Source organism: Cygnus atratus, chromosome 3 (assembly GCF_013377495.2).
Source record: "Cygnus atratus isolate AKBS03 ecotype Queensland, Australia chromosome 3, CAtr_DNAZoo_HiC_assembly, whole genome shotgun sequence".
NCBI classification, from domain to species: domain Eukaryota; kingdom Metazoa; phylum Chordata; class Aves; order Anseriformes; family Anatidae; genus Cygnus; species Cygnus atratus.
This window is the reverse complement of record NC_066364.1, coordinates 109,858,742-109,871,320: the sequence shown is the minus strand read 5'-3', so window position 1 is coordinate 109,871,320 and position 12,579 is coordinate 109,858,742. Positions and strand designations below refer to the sequence as shown.

General features: G+C 47.4%; 1 protein-coding gene across 1 annotated transcript in view; it reads right to left on the bottom strand.

Annotated features, from left to right (window-relative positions):
- Positions 1–1,332: 1,332 nt before the first annotated feature.
- Positions 1,333–12,579, bottom strand: part of AFTPH (aftiphilin) — a 59,013-nt gene continuing 47,766 nt past the window's right edge. The window contains exon 11 of the transcript XR_007707936.1: positions 1,333–2,723. The gene's annotated coding sequence lies outside the window, so the exon portion shown is untranslated. The remainder of the gene's footprint in view (positions 2,724–12,579) is intronic.

The window sequence follows — 12,579 nt, the reverse complement described above, 5'->3', positions numbered from 1 at the left end:
AAAAATACTAACAGTAAGGAGAAATGTCCCTCTGCAGTCAGGGTGAGCCCAGAGACATCCTGGTTGCTGCTCGCATGCAGTGAAGGCTTTGTCATGGCAGCTGGGCATGGAAACGCACCCCGGTACGCACCGGGTGGGACAGCGGTATGGAGGGAAAGCTGCAGCCTCAGGAGCATTTAGCACCCTGAGCTCGTTTTGTGGAGCTTGTTGTGCTGCTCTAAATGCTGAAGGCCTTCACCTGAGGTGCAGAAAGATTTAAGTCAATGAACAGCAGGAACAAACCTATTGGTGCAACTCTCTCCTCTCCGGCAGGACTCGCAGTCTGTACCAGGCAAGTCAGACCGACAATTTTGGTTACTGGGTGTCTCTGTTGTGCAGGAACTGATCTAAGGTTGCGTTTTTTTACCCTATCAGCTTCAGTAAAAGCAGTCAACATGGCCCGGTCATTCCAGAATGCCCTGTGCCACCTGCAGACATTTTTCTATACAAGGAAAACATGCCCTGCTGAAAAGGGTTAAAACAATCTGTTTAAATAGCTTCATGTTATATACAATTTATCACCCGGAGTAACCATAGGAAAAGCACATTTTCAAGTGTGGTTTCTGACTGTGGTTAACCCTGAAATTGAGGACTTTATCTTTTCTTGATTACTATGCCAATCTTTCGAAACAAAGCTGAGCTGCGACCCGCTCCTTCAATGCGACTCCTGACATGACGCCTTTTCCTAGTGCACCATCGTCTCCAAAGAGCTTAACGTGTGCCTTCTGCAAACACAGGTCCTGCACGGCAGCCAGCAGAGTTAATACCTGCCATGCAACGAGAAGAAAAAGTTAGAAACACATTTTGTAAAGCGTTGCCTCCTCGTTAACCCACGGGAGAAAAACCAGGCGGTTACTGATGGTTTACTATCTCACGCAACCCTGAGAAGCATAATAATTTCCCAACATCTAAATGGGGGCCTCAGCAGCAGCTGCACTATGTAAACAGTCACTGGGGTGCTCTGAAGTTGCTGTTGGTATATGGTATATAAAGCTGGGCGAATAACTGATTTTTCGGTTCGCTGGCAATCCTGAAAAAAAGTTGGAAGAAAAAAATTCATTTAGGGTTGACTGAAACAAATGGTTCGGCTTTGACTTCAGCCCTTTACAAAAAGTTTGCTCAGAAGATCATTCAAAATGAAGAATTGCTTCAAAGGGAAAAATCTCAAAGCCTTTCGTTTTGAAAATGCTGAAAGAAAATATTTTTTTTTCTTTTCCCTCCAGAAGAAAAGCTTGTCAAATCAAAACAATTCATAAAATGTTTTACTTTTGCCAAAATTTGTCTTTTTTTTTTTTTTTTTTTTTACTAGAAAAACGCCAGCCGGAGATTTTACCCAGCTCCAGTACAACCAATTTACACCTATAATAACTTAAACAGAGACATCAGTAATTCTGATGAAATGCAGGCTTAAAAAAATAAAAATAAAATAAAATGTCACAGCCATTGCACGAATGTCCTGAAACTGAAACCCAGAAGAAGAAAGTAAGCTAAAAACCGCTAAGCTTTTCTTGGCTCGGCAGGAGAATCTTATTAAGTCTCTGAATCGTATAGCCACAGATTTGGGACGTTGTAAAAGTTAAATTAGTCTTACTTCTTATTAGCAAGGCAAGAATGGAACCAGGAGATTATGATACAGCAACTGCTATTGTGAGCCAATTTTTCAGCATGTTTCTGCTTTTCTCGTGTAAACCAACAATTAGCAGGCATTCTCGCTGCTCTCATAAAAGCGGTGTTATTTTTAATCTCTGGATGTAGGTTTCTGACTTTCTAATGCAATTCACAGGTTTAATGCCACACCACGGTGCGATTTTCTTTTTGTTTCCCGATTTGTTTTGTTTTAAGCCCCTGCTCATTTGTCACTTGGTGCTCTGCAGTCGCATCCACCTCTGCGGCAGGCGTGTGCAAGAGCCAGGGCAGCAAGGAGTTAAGCCCCTGGGTCTGAGGATGCAAAGAAAAGGCATCCATACGCACTTCCAGAAAGCCTCACCCCCCTCCAGCCTTGCCTGGGCTGTTGTTGGGAGGTTAATACAGGCTGCTGGATGCTCGGAGCCCTTCAATGGGGACACGGGCTGGCCTGCTGGGACAGGGAGCAGTGCTCTTCGTTTAGGCCCAGGGAAATAGATTGGATTTAGCCATGGCTTTGTTCTCGCCCCGTGTTTTCATTCAAAATATGATTGCTCTGCATGCCAGGGAAGAAGGGAGAGTAAGGCCACGCGTTTTTCGAACTGCTGTATTTTTAAATGAACCCAGGCTTTAGCACAGCCTACCTAATTCGCAGCTCCCAGGCATCCCACCAAACTCCTCAGGAGACAGGGCAGAAAGCAAAGAGCAGGTATTTCAAACGTCAAACCCAATCCAGGTTTGAAAACAGTTTAAAAAAAAATAAAATAGAAGTGTTTTTTCCTATTTTATAAACGCACAAGGATGGGCAGCAGCAGTTTGCTGGAAACTGTTTTAACAGCTTGCTACTGCTCTGAACCCAGAGGTGTGCCTTGCACTTAGCTGCACAGGAGAATGTGTGGTGCTGTCCTGCTGGCTGTGGCCTCTCCCCAGAGCTCAGGGTCCCCTCAGAGGGGCACGGGGGCAGGCAGTCCCCATGCGTCTTGCTGAGTACCTCCGTAGATGAAAACCCCAGGTGGACAACGGCGAAGACTGCTAAGGAAAAACGATGCCATGGCCTCAGCCTGAGGGAAATAAAATGGGAGAGAAGGAGAGAAATCCTTGGAAGAAAAAAAAAAAAAAAACAAAACACACAGCGGAACTTGGAATATCTCAAATCACAGCTACGCTATGAAACCATACCCTCCAAAGTAATATTTAATGAGCCAGTACCTTCATTTATCATGAGAGAATGGGTTCGTCTGAGTCCCTAAATAACACTGCTAGCAGTTCTTTTTTATTATTATTATTTAAATAGCAACTTTAATCCCCAAACAGTTGGCTACCAGCCTATAGAGGCACAGCAGGGTTAGAGGCAGGTAGCTGGGCTGCAGGGCACCTCTGGCCTGTTAGGGAAAACGAGGTGCTTCCAGCAGGTGAGGTTCGAAGGGCTGCCCTGGCTTGTCAGCCCTCAGCCCTCCTGCAGAACAGCTCTCTCGCACCGGGGAGAAACGAGCTGTCTCCAACCACGCCTCTAAGTCTAATGCTGCTGCTGCTCTGCATGAAAGGAGCTGGAAATCCCTCCGTGGCGGGGTGCCGCTTTTAACCCTGAACATCCAGGGTGGAAACCCAGGGAGCTCAGAGGGGAAGCTCCAGGTCTGGGTAACCACAGCTACCACCAGCCTGCCCCTCGGATGGAGGAGGCAGGATCTCATCCCTGCCCCTGTTAGCTTACAGTGCCCACATGATATTTGGGGTCTGCACAATGCCTTGCTAGCTCGAGTTAAACAAAAGAATAAAAAAGCTGGGTTCTGCACAGAGGGATCCTGCACACCAGGATCTCTGCAGGCCTCGGGCCATGTTCCAGGAGGAGGGAGAGGCTGCTGGGGCTCCCAGCACGCTCGCTCCTGCCCCTCCAGAGAGGCTTGCACTTTAAGAGAAGCTCAGTTATTTCTTGGAGAACTCCAGGCCTTGGGAGTAACAGCTGCTGAACCCCAATGGGTGAAACCTACAGGAAACGTGATGTGGTGTCACTGGTTTTCCTCTCGGTAGAGGACAAAGGCCTGAGGATCTGTGAGTGCCCCAAACCACATCTCAGCACAGGAGAGACCCATCTCCCACGTGCTGCAAAACCCTGAGCAGGGCACATATGAGATGCCTTCATACTAGACTCCAACACCAACCTAAGAGCACCTGGTACCTTGCAGAACCCCAGCAGTGCTAATCATAGATATCGCTCTCTGTGCCTATCATTTTGTGTCTGCCTATAATCGTATATAACTATACATGATCATTACAGAAAAAAACAAAACAGCTCCTCACAGCAAACTCTAGACAGGGAAGATGGTCTGGGAAGCATAAATTATACAAACAAAAGCAAATGCAAAAGCCCCATTTAGACACTTAAGTTGAAGTGTTTAGCTAGAAAACCCAGTCTTGAATTTATCAGCCTCTTCTTTGCGCTGCCCTGAAGAAGCAGGAAACAATCACATGGTGGCTGCAGCATTTCTTTCTTGACCATGGCATTTGAGACACCTCTCCTCGCAGGGAAAGGGCAGCTGTAGTCTGTGAGCTGCACTTCTGCAGCTACAATAGCAGCAGCAGCAGGAGCGTCTTTTCCTCCCCGCTCTCTAGTTAATTAGGATTTTCCATGTGTGAGTTTGTTTTACAGGAGAAAAGGCCTACCTCTGCCTTGTTTTCCTCTTTTCCAGCGGCAGCTGTATTTTGGGGAGCCTACAGCAGCAGTGGGGTCTTCGGGGCTCTGTCAGGCAGGAGAGCACAGCACGCTGTATTGAAAGTAGAGCACGAACTCCCTTGTGATCCTGCCAGAGTTCCCTTGTCCGCCTCTACCTGTTTGGGTTGCTGAGAAGAAACTAGAGCCTATTATCAGGCCTGCTTCTTTGTCAGGTGCTTCTTTGATGTAAATTCAACCGTGATCAAAAATGCTGATCACAGCAAAGCGCCAAGGAGTAACAAACATGCAAGCTGCACGGTGACCTGCAGAGATTAGAGCAGCCAGGGCTGTAGACAAATCGGGAAGATTAAACGCAAATGAGCTAAGAAGTGTTGGGAGAAGTACCCGGGGAGACAAAAATACGCAACGCAGACAGAAAATTAGAGAATGAGGCAGACCAAAGACTGAGCAGACCCTACTAGTACATAAATCAAAGTCCTCTTCGCCCCCTGCCCCCCAACACTCCAACTTTATCCTAATGCTTCTGCTCCCAAAGTCACTGCTAGGCTTGCTGTAAGGAAACAGAGAGAGCAAAACCTCTTGGTGCATCTTATTGCACTACGTTCTGCAGTGACAATTGCAGAACCAAATCAGCAGAGAAAAACAGGCTTTTTTTCTTTTATTTTAAAGAGGGAAAAAAAAACCTTCTGGAGAGCTGCAAACAGGAGTTCCTTGCAATCAGAACTGCCCTGCTAATCTCAGCATCTGCACAGCTCACCTGTGCAGCTTCCCCCCGCCTTACACTGGGAGCACACGGGCTAAGGAAATGTTTTGGGTTCCTCGCGTGCCTGATGCTGTTCTAACACCCTGCAAATACGTCCCTGCCCGCAGCACAGCAGCACTTTGAGAGAGTTCTTTGAAATTCAGAGAGTGGGGCTACTCTTTTGAAGATGGAAATATCTAACTTGGGGCAGCGTAGGAGAGCATGACATTACTTCATCCTTCACCTATTGCCACTGGTGATGGCATCACCCTGCAAGCTCTCAGATTTGAGCACCGATGCTGATTTAGCATACTTACCAGCATGCCTGGTTACAGATGAGTATTAGACACCATTCTACTAACCAACCTTTCTGCAGCTAAATGAGATCTGCTGCCTTACTGGCAACATATTTATCTTTCACATCCCATGGCTGCAGACAATACTTGCTGTATCCCTCAAAAATATTCTCTGGCAGCAACATTGGGAAATGTGTAAAATTCTTCCTGCAAACACGCTCAAATCCTCCTTGCCACTGCGCACCACTGCCCTTTCACTGCCACTTGTAAACCTGGGCAGTGACATTGTGTTCACACTTGCAAAACAAGAATACATTTTTAACCCTTCTGATCAGAAGTAGCAGAATAAGATCAAGATGCCAGAGAGGCAGATTTCTGCACACAAGCCCTATTATTTGCTAATGAGATTTCAGCTGTGATGCTCCCCACTCACGTCTTTGAGATCAAAACATATTTCAGAGATCAGACCACTCCAAAACAGGTCGACAACAATTCCCAAACCATCTCCCCATGTGCTGTAAGTGCCATTAGGCTGGCGTGAGCCACGCTAAATGGCACCCAGTAGTAGCTGGTGCTAGGGAGAGTCTAGTTTAAGTATGCCTCAGCCCAGCTCTGATCTGTTTTATCCTGTGGGTAAACACAGTAGCTTAACAGAGCCACCGCCAAACGAAGTTTACAGAAAAACTTCTGGTCCCTACACGCAGGACCAGAGCCATGAAGCACTGCCCATGCAGGTCAAGTCAGCTGTGGTCCTAATAGCACCTGAGGAGATGTTTAGCACCCATCCTGCTCATCATCTTAAAACCTGTTTAACTCTGAGGTTTAACCCGAGAAGGGCTCAAATAGAAAATCCAGATCTCCTTCCCACATCCACTCCGATCTTAGGTGGAGGTGGCTTTCATGAAGAGGAGGGAATTCAAGCACACCCACTGCAAAATGTTGCTAGTTTCCTGCGAGAGGATAACCTCCTGAGCCAGCAGGGTCCTCCCACGGGCAGCATGAATGAAACACTAGGAAGAGAAGGAGCCCGTGCCAGCTGCAGTGGTCCTACAAGCTGGAAAGGCCTGAACTCCCTACCTCTTCGGTCCTGGACTGGGGAGAATTGGCTCAGGCTGCCTCCTGAATGAAAGAGCAGCTTTCCTAATGACTGAGCTCACACTGCCAGCCTGCTAAGGAGCTGCATTGATTTGAAACCTAAAGGACAGTTGTTTGTTCCTCCCTTTCCACCCTGCTTCCTCCTCTTTGGCCAAAAGAGAAGGAAAGTTGCCAGAACAGGCTTCATATAGGTGGATAAGGCAAGAGAGAGGGTAAAAAAAAACAAAAACAAAAAACCAACACATGCACAAAACAACCCACAGCAGAAAAGAAGGGAAAATTGTACCCTTAAAAGCACAAAGCATCCATACAACTGCTCACTTTGCCATTGTCAGAGCAAGGCAGCTTTGTCCAAGAGAAAGCGGAGTAACCTGCAATAGTCCTAACAGCTGCAAAACACCCGCTGCCAGCTGCATGTTGATTTTCAACTCGCTTCAGCATTAACGAAGTGACAAAAGGCTTTAGTGCTCCTAATGAAAACTCAGTCCCAGCACTCAGTAAAGCAACACAGCCATAAAAAAAGCCCTTCTTGCTAGAACTCTTGTGCAAACAGGTCTCAAGGCCAAGTCGCTGAGATTTGGACAAAATGTTTGATGAGATTTGGGGCTGGGGAGGGTGACGAAAGGGAGAGTTTGAAGGTGCACGTTGGGGATACTTCATGTCTTTCAATCCATCTCCAAAACAGACAAGCTTTTATATTTGTGGTATGATTCCTTGGGTTTAAGAACCAAAACGTGATTAGAAAATGCCTTACAGAACCCTGAGCCAACCTTTACATTTTTTGAAGGAGTCTGTTAGATACTTTCCACTCCACTCGACTCCTGTGTAATCTCCCAGCACTCTTCTCCAAGACTGCTGTGAAGAGCTGAAAGGCCTTCGGAAGAGATCCAGCAAAACTTGTTGACTCATTTTCTGTGAACTCCTTGGACTGATGCACATACAGGAGTAAGAAAATTGTCAGTCCAGCTACCTGGGGAGTGTCTGCGTACCACTGTCAGTGCTCACTTGCTCTTTCCAGGGCAGTCTCCTCCCACCCTTCTTTTCTCCAGCTAAAAGGGACCTGAAAAACCAGCTCCAACCACAGCAAAACTTACAATTCAGTCAGTATCCAAGCTCCGCAGACTTGAGCGATGGCCAGAGGAGAAACTAGAATAGACACTAGACAGAACAACTCTGCAGTGCCCAGGCACGTGTCTTCCGTAGGTCCCACTGTCCATCAGCCTGCCCCTCTGGCCATACAGCTGCCCACTGGCTTTGGAAAGGCAAGCTAGAATGAATTTGGGTGGCCGGCACAGCAGGACTGCCTTCCCTGTCCCCAGATCACCATGGTCAAGAGATGTTGCTATCCCAAGCAATAGTAGGGCAGATCCTAACATTTTTTATTTTTTTTTTTGGAGATTTATACAAACAGACCACAGTTACCAATTAGAAACATCACTGGGACTAGCGCTGGAGAAGCCCATTTGCCTGTTTACCAATAGAGCTGGCCCCTGTTACAGGCAAATCCCTCAAAGAAGGCACTGTAACGATGCCACCAAGAGTGGTCGAGGTGTGGAGGGTCCTGCTCTCACCAAGACAGAGTCCACAAAGCTTACTGCTCTGCAGAGCTAAGCCAGCTCTGATGGCGCAGTTCTTTAGGATAGAGCTGAACACCACAGTGGTCTTTGGGGTTTGCACCACAGCAAGGTTTGCGGTGCTCTCTGCCTCACAAGACAACAGTTACCTGAGGTATGCTGGACAAGTCCTTCTCCTACAAGGCATCCTCCTGAAGGCCAGTCAGCAGAGTAAGGTCTGATCCAAAGCACTTGCTTTTCTCCCCTTGTGTAAGGCTGGTCTGAAGACCAGCTCAGATGAGACAACACTTCCTGCCATTTATAAGATTAAGGCTGTCTTGAAAACCACACCTGGCTTCAGTAGCTGCGCTCGCTGCAGTTCTCCACTCTCTGAAGGAAACAAACAGTGAGTGTTTTATCGCTTAAAGATTTAGAAACAATGGAGACACATTTCACTGGAAAAGCTGAGACAAAGGCAGGGCTGAAACCACCCCTCTGCGCTCCTCCTTCCCCATTTAATAACCTCAGTGCTTTCAGTTCAGGAGGCAAGGCTCATGCGACGACAACAATCCCAGGAGGAAGCCTACATGTGTATTCTGAGGGGGTTTGCTTGCTAGACCTGGAGCAAACCAAGCAAACGCTTGCAGCACGGAACTGTGCATGTGTACTCACAAACCCCTGCTGGTCCAGCCCTCGAGGGTAAGTAAGGCTCAGACACCGCAGCTGAACTGCCAGCATCAGCACAGGTGGAGCAGGTTAGCAGCAAAATTGCCCCCTTTGTCACAAATAGGAAGGACACAGGTGGCAGCCCGGCAGAGCACCTTAAGGCACACAGGCCAAAAGGGCCAGCTTCCTTTTCGTGCCTCAAGTTTGGTTTTCCACGTGTACGTACTCTGAACATACAGAACTTTGCCAAAAGGATCATTAAGCTCGTGGGAAAACATGCCAAAAGGATCACTCAGTCTGTTTAACCAAACATTCAAAAATATCCATGGTACCTTAATTTGACTCTACTTTGAATCAGTCTCATTATTTTGTTTTCTACAAGACCACGGCCTCTGCCATTTGAAAGAGAAGTATTTTTTTCATCCCCTTCACATTCTACAAGTAGTCCCAAGCCTTATTTAAGGCACACAACCCAATTCCTACATGAAGTACAGTATTAGGAACCTCTAGGAGTACTTGCCTTAACATTAGGTGAGCAGGGTCCTCACAACATCAGTGGATCCGCAGAAGAAGATTCACAGCCCCTAATCTAGGAAAATACCTCTTGTCGGTGACCATGCAGCAAATCCAGCTGCAAGACAATGAGCCTTTGAGGTACTTCTGACACCTTCATCAGCCAAGTGCTTCCCAGACATCCCCGGCACACTACAAAGATGAGCGTGGCATATCAAACAGAGCTGATCTCTATAGCCCTGCTGTAAAGCAGGGATAACATCTGACAAGTTTGGGAACAGGACGACAAGATTAAAATAAGAGCTCCAGCAGTTTCAGGTACTTAGCACATGCACCTAACTCCTGATGTCGCAGAGCCCTTAACGTATATAAAACGACCAAAGATAACTGCTTCAGCTACATCCAGGAGCAATTAACATTTCTGCACAGCCCAATCAGGCAACTCATGCTGGGCACCAAATGACAGAAACGTTTAAGTGAAAAAAAAAGGAAAAAAACAAAACTCCTGCAAAAACCAGCTGGCATGGGCAGCCTCTTCAAGCCGGGAGAGCATTGCCACTCCACCGTGCCTGCTCCATAGTTTCCACACAACGCCATCCTTCCTCTTAAGCTACACGAAGCAGGGGCCCTGCAGAGGAGAGTTTCACTACACTGATTCAGAAAATAAATCTGCGCAGGGCACGAGGCAAGAACCCAGTGAGGACAGTACAATATGCCAGCAGTGACAGTCACGTTACAGGTGCGTGACAGGACAGAAGCTGCAGCTCCAAATCACAGCAGCTGAGCTCAAGTTTTTGGAGGATGAGATTTTATACCTACGGTGCAGATTTATAATGTACTTCCTTTTTTAAAAGGAATTTCTAAAAGAAGGTCTTCTAACATCTGGACTTATATCAGTGTTAAAACACGCATAAGCAGCTGCATTTAAACCCTCATGTCTGCAGGCCAGCTCTCTACAAAAAATAATTAATAGCAACAGCAGGCTGTTGCAACGCATGTAACTTACACTCACCCAGTGGGTTTGACACATTTGCTCTGCAGTGTAGCAGTAATACAGAGACTTGGGCCTCTGAGGCTCAATTCCAGATTTTGGAGAAAAGCAGCCAGTGGGCACAGTGTGTGTGCCTGTAATCCATCCCAGGCTTTCTCTCCTCTCCAAATGCCCCTGCTCCTCATGCTTGTATCCAGCTTTCTCCACCACCTGCTCTTCCTATAGCCATCTCAGCTGCCTACATCGAGCTTCACCTTCTGATTTCCCCTACTCAGAGATTCTCTCAAGCCTTATGTTTTCTTCCAGCTCCTCCTCAACCTGCCTCCAGCCCTCTGAATTTGAATGAGGTGCTTCTCCCCCTCTCCTTTCACGCTCCTGGTTCACCTAAGGGAGCACACCAGGCTGCTCGCTGCCTTTAACATCTGTGCTCTTCAGCACAGAAGCCAGATTATGAAAAACACCTCTGCTTTTGTAGCAGACACTCCTAGAAACTGCTACACAATTACTAGATGCCGTATACTATCATAAATTATACTCAAGAGTATTTTGCAACTATCCTGTTTGAAGATTGCTGAAATACATACAGAAGGGCAGAACTGGAGCAGAAGAGTTGCACCTGGAGGGAAGCAGTCGGGCCTAGGCCGATTCAACTTTTATACACACAGAGCTAAGTCTCCCTCGCATCCTGCAAAAATCACTGGATGTTCAGCTGAAGTGCAGCAGTCCTGCAGTCCAACAAAAAACCAGCAGTCACACAGGGATACCACGTAAAATTACGCCCAACGATCCAACGTGATGAAGGGTTAACTTCTGCGCACACTAATTGCATTTGAGGGCATCTCTGCGCGTTACTTGGCAGCTTTATTTTGGGGCTCTCAAAATGAATCTGTCAGGCTAATGGTATTCTGAGGAGGGCTTAACATTTCAAGTGCTGCGGGAAGCACGACACTGCTAACACCTGCAGCAGGTGGTAGCACTCCCAATAAGTCAGCGCCGAACCAGCGAGTGTCAGAGCGCAGTCTTTTGGCTAACACAAGCAGAGCTCAGCTCTTCTTAGCAGTCATTCAGGCTCCCGCGGCTCGCTTCACAGTGGGAGCTTTGGACTTTGCTTTATGGCCACGTTCCAGCCCTGGCCGTTGCATCCCAACCAAATGTCCTTTGCTGCTCCTGTTGGACGAGCACAGAAGCGCCTCGCTCTTAAACGACGCCGTTTCTCAAGCGGATGAGATGCTCACTGACACGTCCGATGACAACGCACAGCACCACGTATCTGCAAAAAGGACCAATTACCGCCGTGCCCATAAACGTGCTGGCAAGATTTAACCAGATAAAGCACGCTGCGTCAGTGGGAACAGCGTGGAAGGGCACCCCCACGTAGCTGGATCCGCTAGACAAAACTTTCTGCGTAAGAACAAAGCCGCCCTTACAGGACAGGAGAGAGGCAGAAGCATCTTGTCTGTCCATCCCATAATCGACAAGGAAGGAGGGGGACTGGAGACAAAAATCAACACTACCTTTTTTCAGGCAAGCAGCATCCATCTCGGACGGCTGAATTTAGATGGAAGATCGATGTCTTTCAGCAGAGGGAAGGTCTGTGGGACGTAGCTTTTTATTTTTCATTTTTGGCAGAAAACAATATAAAAACCCCATAAACATACTCTAGGCAGTGCCAGGCTTCACACAGCGTCAGATCGGTCCATCAGTCACAACCGAAATCGCCTCTTCCCCCTGCCATTCCTTCCCCCTCCCCCAGTTACGGCGGACCACCAGTACAGCACTCGGAGACTAGGAAGACAAATGGGCAGCTGCCTCTAGAAGCAATTGTGAGGAGACTAAAGATCAACTTGCAGCTGGCACTTCCACCCCCACCTCTCCTTAATACTTCAGTCCACTCCCTGCCAGACAGGGATCATGAGTCAGCTCCTAACCATATTCTCCTGGAAACAATGGCTCTAGCTCCATAGTGCTGCAGCTACACCACTGCTCCGGCTCTGAGGGACGCACGGCAGCTCTGAAAACAAAAGGGCCGATTTTAACCTACAGCGGCTGAGCACCAGAACTGAACGATATAATAAGCATGCACTAGAGAATACGATGCTAAAACCCAGGAGATTAGCAAAGCAAATTTCGAGGTGAAACAAGCATGAAGTCAGTGCTGTAATAAAAATTTGCTGAAGCAAATGCCCTTTTTTGGAGGGGGGGTGGGGATATGAGGTAAGACGGCTGGCTTTTGCATAAACCTTTTCAACTATAAAAGGGTGTAGTTTTATACAAGAGCATTGTACACCGCATCACTAATTGGAGGGCAAAGGAACTGGTTTAGCCCTTACAAATTAACTTTATCACAAGCAAAGGAGCTACTCTCTAAGCTCTGAGTGGCCACCACTCAC